General features: G+C 39.9%; 1 long non-coding RNA gene across 1 annotated transcript in view; it reads right to left on the bottom strand.

The window, feature by feature from the left end:
• Window positions 1-356: 356 nt before the first annotated feature.
• Window positions 357-9,318, bottom strand: part of LOC132401585 (uncharacterized) — a 198,090-nt gene continuing 189,128 nt past the window's right edge. Inside the window, exon 3 of the long non-coding RNA XR_009514627.1 lies at window positions 357-474. This is a non-coding gene — a long non-coding RNA (uncharacterized LOC132401585). The remainder of the gene's footprint in view (window positions 475-9,318) is intronic.

Below are 9,318 nucleotides of genomic sequence, written 5' to 3'. Positions count from 1 at the left end.
TTTTGCTGTGACTAGAGTAAGTGGGGGGAGAAGGAGGTGGGAGAGTTGATGCTGCTTGCTGCTACTTGTGCATGGGAGATGGGTAGGGGGCTTTGGGGTGCTTATGTTTTTTTCTATCATTCTTTGGTGTTTTTCTGATTCAAGGATATCTGCGGAGAGTGAGAATTTCAGGTTATATATTGTAATTGGGACCATTGAACCATTGGAATAAAATTAATAGAACAATGAAAAATAGTAAATTCATTGAAAATAATGTTAAGGTTATGTAATCAATCAAAAAGAAGCAAAATATAAATCACAAACTGTCATCCTGTAGTTGGTGAAAGTCGGTGACTACATTTTGGATTACACAGGTGCAGAAGCCTGAAAAGACCCAACAAGTACAATGCAGCTGGCTGGTGCTTCTGTAGAGAGTTGTCAGTGTGACCTAGTCCAATGTTTTTAATCAACATTTGTCGAGGGCTGAGTGTCGGCCTGAAAGACAGAAGCACCATGGTTACTCTTCAGACTAGAGCCTCAGTAAATAAAGCCTTAGATTCACACATTTGCCTCACATTGCCGCAGAACGTTTAAGAAAACTGAAGACTGTTTAGCCTATTTTAATCTATTAACCTTTATTATGATTCTAGGTTTCAGTTGTGATTGAAGGAACTAAATAAAATGTTAGTCCTAAAGTTGGCTTAATTTTGAACAGTTTTCTTCTTGCCCTACTCCCATAGCTCAGTTGTAAGCGTGCTCCACTTGCCATGATCTGTCCCTTGTATTTGTGATGATTATACAGATTCACTGCTGAGCATAGTATAAATTATCGCCTCTTTTTTATTGCCACATTTGAGTTACTGGCCATGCTCAGAGATATAGATATCTCTTAGAAGTAAAATCCACATTGTATTCTTAAAACATACTAACATAGCATAGCAATAAAAACTTACATGGTGACATTTCATCCAGAGTAACATTTTCGTGTTTTTGTGCAACACAATGTGATGACTACAAAATTTGTTCCGGTAGTGCACATCCATTGAGCCTTATAGCTGACAAATGAATTTTAAAATTACTTTTGAAACATACTGTATATGCAGTACCTTTCAAACCAGGCACCATTTTTGTCAGGGCACTTGTGCAGACATAATTTTTGCCAGCAGATGTGTGCCTAGACATATACCACAGCTTCGATGCCACCAAAGCCATTTTGAAGGATTAAGCTCTAACTAATGTCCTCTGTTTAACTCACACTGCTGAACAAACAACCCAGATCAGGGAAAGCAGCCATTTCAATTTTAAACGTATTAACGATTATTTGCAAATTGATTGCTGGCTGTAATGTTATCTTACAGTTGCTTGTTACTTTAGGGAGCGCTTTAAATTACTGATGGACTTTGCCCAGTTGTTCCAAGAGACTGTGAACTGCTGTGTACAGTTTGAGCTTTGTATGACTGCGAGAGTGAGTAGGTAGAGGGCCAGATACAATTAAAGGGAGAGGGAGAAGGCCAATAAAATAATCAGCTTCTGCTGGTGATGATACAGCATTTCATCCTCCAAGAAAGAGCGAGGTATGTTAGTGAGTGTTGCATCATATGTCTGGATGCTACGCATATTTGAGTAGCTAACCGTACATGCTCTTGTAGGGTGTGTCTGCAAGGCTTGGGGAAATGCCTATGGTGCATATGCATATGATGGAGTTAATGAAAATGAGTATCAGATCTCCTAGTTCTCTGTTATTCTGCTGAACACTGTGGGCATGCTATATTGGTGCCAGGCGGTGACACCTGCGGGTTGTCCCCAGCACTGTTGCTCATTAACACAAATGGCCCATTTCACTGTATGTTTTGATGTACATATGATAAAAAACTTGAATCTTGATTGATTGAGATGTCTGGTGGGTGAGCGATTGGAACACAGCGAAGTGAACAATATCTTAAACTGCATTAACTGAGGTAAGGTGTATTTCATCCCAGTGCTTGGGGGTTGACTAATAACAATGAGTGCTATGGTTGTCTCTTCCTCGAGCCTTTGTAACATTTTCGGATAGTCTCCTATCCCTTTTGGATGGACTGTATTGGAAAACAGTAGGGCCCACCCTATCCTGACTTTTTGCCATTCTTGAAAATCCCCCAAAGCAGAAGGTGTTCCAGAATGCCTTTCAACCTCTAGACAGTCAGATTGCATCTCCCTTTAAGAGAATTGGACGTCTGTGGAACAGGATGTCTAGCTGGTAATGACTGCTAGTCCCTCACAATACTGGGTATTCTGTTGGAGTGATGAGACAATCATCAATGCAATTAGTTGTGACTGCATGTAACAACTGCGAAAATGAGAAGAAGTTGGCACAGTGCCTTGATCAGAGCAACAGTTTAATTGCAAAGAAAGGTCCTTGCACCTATTTGAGGAGGCTATTTATTTTTTCCCTCTTCAGCTGGAGCCTTTATTTCAGATAACAAAACAAATTTGTTTTGCTTTTGTCATAATTTAGAGTAAGGATCAGTTTTGTAGTTGCCTTTGCAGTGATTATGCCTTCTACCTGGTATCCTGATGTTCAGGTTAACAGGTCAGTCTATTACTCATTTCTATTGTTCCTGCTCAGAAATTGGATCTTTTCAATGTTTTACCTACAAATCTCCTTAAACTTCATCCTAAGCTTTTTCACCATAAGACATAAGAGCAGAATTAGGCCATTCCACCCACCAAATCTGTTCCATCATTCCATCATGGCTGATTTATTATCCCTGTCAAGCCCATTCTCCTCCCTTCTCCCTGTAACCTTTGACATCCTGATAAATCAAAAACCTATGAACCTCCATCTTAAATATACCCAATAACTCAGCCTGTACAGACACCTGGGGCAATAAATTCCACAGGTTCACCACTCTCTGGCTAAAGAAATTTTTCCTCATCTTTGTTTTAAATGGCCAATTCTTCAATTCTGAGGCCAGGCTGTCTGCTCCTTGACTCCCACACTATAGAAACATGCTCTCTAAATCCACTCATTCTTGTCCTTTAATGTTCAATAGGTTTCAATGAGATCCCCCTCATTCTTCTAAGCTCCAGCAAGTACAGTGCCAGAACAATTAAATGTTCCTTATATATTAATCCTTTCATTCCTGGGATCATTCTTAGATATCCCATCTGCCACTTCGTTGCCTATTCCCCAAATCTGTATAGGTCCTTCTGTAGACACTCTGCTACCTCAACAATATCTATCTCTCCAATTATCTTTGTATCGTCTGCAAACCTGGCCACAAAGCCAACAATTCCTTCATCCAAATAATTGACATATAATGTGAAGATAAGTGCTTCTAGTACTGAGCCCTATGGCATACCAATAGTCACTAACAGTCAACCAGGAAAAGGCCCCCTTTGTTCCAACGCATTGCCTCCTGTGAGTCACCAAACTTCTGCCCATGCTAGTACCTTTCTTGTAATACAATGGGCTTTTATCTTGTTAAGCAGCCTCATGTGTGGCACCTTATCAAAGACCTTCTGAAAATCCAAGTAATCAGCATCCACTGACTCGTCTTTGTCTATCCTGCCTGTTATTTCCTCAAAGAATTCAAACAAATTTCTCAGGCCAGATTTGCCCTTTAGAAAACGATGCTGACTTTGGCCTATTTTATCAAATATTATAATAGACTCCAGCATCTTTTCTGAAGTCAGGCTACCAGGCCTATAATTTCCTTTCTTCTGCCTCCCTTCATTCTTAAAGAACGGAGTGACATTTGCAATTTTCCAGTCCTCAGGAACCATTCCAGAAAGCAATGATTCCTAAAAGACCATTATTAATACCTCCACAAAATATTCAGCCACCTCTTTCAGAACCCTGGGGTGACATCCATCTGATCCGGGTGACTTATCTACCTTCAGACTTTTCAGCTTTTCAAGCACCTTCTCCTCAGTAATAGCAATGACATTCACCTCTGCCTCCTGACAGTCTTGCATTTCTGGCATGCCACTAGTGTCTTCCAGAGTGAAGACAGATGCAAAACACTTATTCAGTTCATCTGCTATTTCTTCTTCCCCCATTACTACCTCCACAGTGCCATTTTCCGATGATCCAACATCTAACTTTTTCTCTTTGTTACTCCTTATATATCTGATAAAAAACTATTATATTCCTCTTTTTTATTATTAGCTTACTTTCATATTTTAACTTTTCTCTCTTTATGGCTTTTTAGTTACCTTCTGTTGTGTTTTAGAAGTTTTCCTATGGTCTACATTCCCATTATTTTTTTACTATATTAAATGCCCTCTCTTTAGCTTTTATGCTCTCTTTGGCTTCTCCAGCCATGGTTGCCTCATCCTCCCTATAGAATACTTCATCCTTAATACTTCATCTTTCCTGCTCCTTCTGAACTTCCCCCAGAAACAGCAGCCATCGCTGTTATGCCATCATCCAATGTTTATAAATTAGGCAGGTTGTCCAGTTTTAATGTAAAAGTGCAAGGTTTTACAATTCTCTATGCTTTTTATCATTTAAATTCACATTGCCTTAATTCATTCTGAGGTTTCTCCCTCATTGATTCCACCATCTTTCCCTTATTTGGTTAAAATGGTATTGAGCTTTTGAAGGTATGTTATCTGAGTACAAACTGTGGCTTTGCCACTTGAAGGATCGACTCTCCTATGAGCTGAGTCAGTACTTACTCCATGCAGACAAGGGTTCCAATTTCAGCACCTCCACAGGCCTTCTACACACAAATCCCATCATTTTGGGAGCCAAAAAAAAGCCTGCAAAACTTTCTAATGAAGCCAGGCAACTAGAACAATTATAAAAACATTTATATCTACATAAATCCATTGCAGTCCAAATCAATTAAAGTCAGTGGAGAACTTTCATCAGATATAACAAAGTGCATGTTGTTCAGATAGATTCCCCAATGTAAACAGTGTGACAAAACTGCAGACAGTTGTCAGGAAGTTTGGGACTTGTATGTTTACTCATGAATGTGACAGAATCTCACATTTCCTAGCACTTGTGTTAGGAAATGTTGGCAGTTGATGCAGAATATTCACCTGCTTCTATCTTTTTCCTATCTCACCATTGAGTCCCTCATTGTATTGGTGCTTAGTTGGACTTCAGGCTGGTCTTTGCAAATACTGTGGCCATATCACCATCTAATATTGAGGATTTATTTGCTTTAATACTTATAGCTTGTTCAAGACTTCATTCAGACACATTGGATGAATGTTCTGTCAACATATCTTTGGGAAGACAGATTGTTTATAATCCCACTTTCTTGCCTTTGTATAGTTCTGAAAATGACCTTTTTATTCATAAACACAAATGGCCCACAAACATAAATGATTTCAGGAAGGTAATAAAGATATTAACTTTTTAGGGCATCAGGCTGAAGATGGGTGAGAACAAGATAATAAATTGGAATAAATTAGGTTTAAAGATGGTGAAATTTCTACTTGTGAAAGTGTAACAGCTGATTTGGAAAAGTCTTGAGTGTTCCCATACGATGTAACAGAACCTAGTCTCTGTTGTCACTTTACTAACTGTCAGTTTGCCCCTAGCCAATCCCATAATAACAAATCCTGAGTGTCTTAGGTCTCATTGCTCAGACTCATGGTAGGAACTCTGCCCTCAAATCTGCTCTGGTGGATCTATTGGCACAAACCTGTTAAATTTAAAGGAAATGCAGATTGGAGAAATTACAGGTGGGTGCTCCTTCTCTGCTCACTTTGTCAGAAGTCCTTTTCCATACAGAAGCATGGTACTTGCCTCACTTCCAGTAGATTTGAGAATGCACAACAAGAAGCACTGCAAGGAAAAACCAAAACCTTCTGTAGCTAAAACTTTGTTTCAGGTTGAAACTGCATATGCTGTCTTTTATTAAACATCTAAGCCAGATCAATGCATAGCAGTGCAATGTTATTCTACCAGATTATTAACTGAGAGTTTTGGCTGATGCCAGCTTAAAATGATTGATTCACTAACATTCATTAGAGAAACGAATGTATAACTCTTAACTTTAATGTGCCTTTAATTTCATACTCTTAGTTTGCAACCTTCTGAAATAATGAATTTCTCACACCGCTATTCAGGATTTTTAAGGGAGACAATAAACGCTGTCTATGCAAACAATATTAGCAGCTTTGAAAACATCATATTAAGAAAAAATTTAGAACCTTGTGGCGATATGAATGAAATCTTTCTCACTGCCAGGTCTGAAGGCCAACAACACAGGAGTCCAGTGACCTGAACAAGGAGCAACTATTTTTCATTCTCATCTTTTGGCTCCAGCACAGTCGCCACTGTAGCAAACAGCCCTTTTGTATTACTTAGCAACTCGTGCTGAAATGCTGCTCTTCAGCTGATATTGTTGCAGGAAAAGATGCTATCAATATGCAGGATGTTTTGAGAGATGACCAGATGAAATATGTACTTAATAATTACTTTATTTATTAAGCACCTCTAGATAATTAGCACATGGAGGTATCATAGTGCACAGCAGGCCATGTTAGGAATAGAAAGCTAGAAGTTTGAAATGCAGGAACTAATAGAAATGCGATAAATTACTCAGTTAATTTGTTAATCAGATGCTGCTTGGGAGAGACTGCGCTTTGAAGACAAAAATGACATGGAATCCTTAATATCACTTGTACAAGCTGACACAGTTGGACTTAAGCCTGATATTTGAATTATCAATGGAGCAATGAATGTGAAAGAAAATCAGGTAGAATTGGAACAGTCTATCTGCACCTCATGACCACGCACCAGCTAGAGCTTTTTTAGACAACTAGGATCGCTTGAAACATAGTTCATTTATAAAAACTCATTCCAGCAAAGATCTGCTGTGCATTTACTTTCTAGGAAGTGATTTCTGCAAGTACTTCAGAGGGAAAAGGGAAAAAAAGAAAAATTATTGGTTGAGCACAATCACTTTACTCTCTCAGTCAGAGAGACATGTGGAATTGAGCACTAGAAAGCAGCCAGCTGACAACAAATCAATCCCTGGTGGATATCTGGTAGGCGAATAGCTGGACAACTGTGACACTGAGTACAAATGAATTTGTGAAAGCATGGATCTTATTTGAAAGTAAGGAGAGGAAAATTGGACTTAGTCTGTGGTGCTTTGCTTCAGAATGACAGCAATGCTCTGTGGACATACTGGTGCCATGAAGTGACGATGATTCAGAAGAAACCAACTACTGAGATTAAAGTAAAATTCAGAATGTATTTTATCATGACAGCTGATGCACAAGTCATTTCTAGCATGTATTGATCTCATAACTGTTAGGATTGCAATGTAAGTGACAAGACATGGCTATTCCTGAAAATACTGACCCATTTGAAGGAATCGGCAGATTTTCATCAGCAGTCATATGTGATCGAGTGCTGGTCTTAGATTTTATCTGTATGCTTCCAAGCCAATGTGGAATTTCTTGGTCATTGGCTTATGAAGTGCTGTACCAACCAATGGGAAAGATTGTCAGGGTAAACCTATGCTTGTTTACACTTGCATGATGAATAAGCACCAGCAAAGGCCAGTTGAACCCATAAGTTCTATATGACATAAGTAGCAAAATTGTGCTTTAAGATAAATGTGAAAAGCTGCTGAAATATTCTTTCATTAGCCACATTGCCCTTTCTTCCCAGAAATACCTGAGAACCTTAGTGAGAGGTAAAATTGTTCAGAGCAATAACCAAAGGCTAAAACACACCAGGATCATGCTGATAAAGTTTTAGGATGAATCCAGGCAACCACAAAGCAAAATCTTCCTCTGTTACTGTGTGCTGCCAGTCTCAAGCAGAATGCAGGTGCTAATGAACTTCTGGCTCCATTGAACTGAATACTTCTCTGTTTGGCAAGATAACAGATGGCAGCTTCTGCTTAATACTATGTCACCAAACTATACCCCAACTCATTTTATTGGGTTAGGATATGCAAGATATTCTACCATTGAGGGAGAGTTGCACAGAATCTAGCTTTGCTGCCTCACGGCTTCAAGTGTTTGGCTGTGATCCAGACCCTGGGAGCCATCCGTGTAAAATTAGTTCATTTTCCCTGTAGCACATTTCCCCTCACATACTCTGTAGGTTAAATAGCTATTGTAAGTTAGTTCTTAGGAAGTCAAAAGGGATTTAATGAAATACTACTTATTTTAACTTTATTTAATGGACATATATATATTCTTAGTGTAATTCAGTTTTTTTCCTCTATATTTATTCATCATGTATTTCATTGTACTGCTTCCAGTTAACATATTTCATGACATATGCCAGTGATACTTAACCAGATTCTGATTCTGACAATGAAATATCAAGTCACAGGCTGACACATAAAATAAACAAAAGCAAAAAGGGACAAATAGAATTTCTTTGATTTCTTTGCTGGGAGCTAGTATGGAATTGATTGGCTTATCGGACACCTTTTGTGTCACAGAAAAAAAATTGATATGCTGGTTATAATACATTGGCCTCTAGCTCCTGCCTGGACCTTGGCCGTCAGCTAGCCCAGGCCAAATCATTTCACGCTGCTGTTGGGCTCCCAGGGCTCCCCTTGCTCCACTGCCACTCTCCAACCCCAGCTCTCTCAGGCTCTTGGGTCCTCAGATCCTTCATCTTCCTCCCACCTATCTTCTCTAAAAATGCCATCCCTCCCCCTTCCTATGACTTCCAATCCTCCTCCCCACTTCAATCCCAGCTCTAATCCCTCCAGTGTCTTCATCATTCCTGCTGACCTTCCCCTCTCTGAGGTGGAATGTTCTGGTCTCAGCAAGATCCCTTTGTCCACATCTCAGTGAGTTCCATGCCTAAAATGATGCTGAGGTCTTCTTCAGTCACCCCCATCTCCAAGCCCACTTCTTTGGCAAGAATTTCATACCCCGCACCAATGACCCCTTCTACTGTCTCCAACTCTCCTTCTCTTCTTGGACACCCTGCTTTCATTTTCTGCCTGCCTTAGATCTTTTCATCTCTAATTGCTGACAAGACATTTTCCAGCTTAACTTCAGCACTCCTCTCTAGTCCTCGAACTTTACCCTTTCTGAACGCACTGCCCTTAATCCCAACCTTGACATCGAACTCACAGACAAACGGCGTGCTGTTATAATGTGGCAGACTGACCTCTCCCTTGTTGGCGCCAGGTGGCAACTCCCAGGCACCTCTGCATAACTGCCTCTTAAAGAGGACCCCATTCCAAACCATCAGAAAACTGTTTCTGACTTCATCACTGACCTCAACTCTGGAGAACTCCCATCCACCGCCACCAAACTCATAATTCTCTTACCCGGCACTGCTTGATTCTACAAATCTAAGTATCTGGGAGACACATTGTCTCTGTCTGGTCCTGCCCCACTGAACTCGTGTCC

This window comes from Hypanus sabinus, chromosome 11, assembly GCF_030144855.1.
Source record: "Hypanus sabinus isolate sHypSab1 chromosome 11, sHypSab1.hap1, whole genome shotgun sequence".
NCBI classification, from domain to species: Eukaryota; Metazoa; Chordata; class Chondrichthyes; order Myliobatiformes; family Dasyatidae; genus Hypanus; species Hypanus sabinus.
This window is presented reverse-complemented; position numbering and strand designations above follow the sequence as displayed.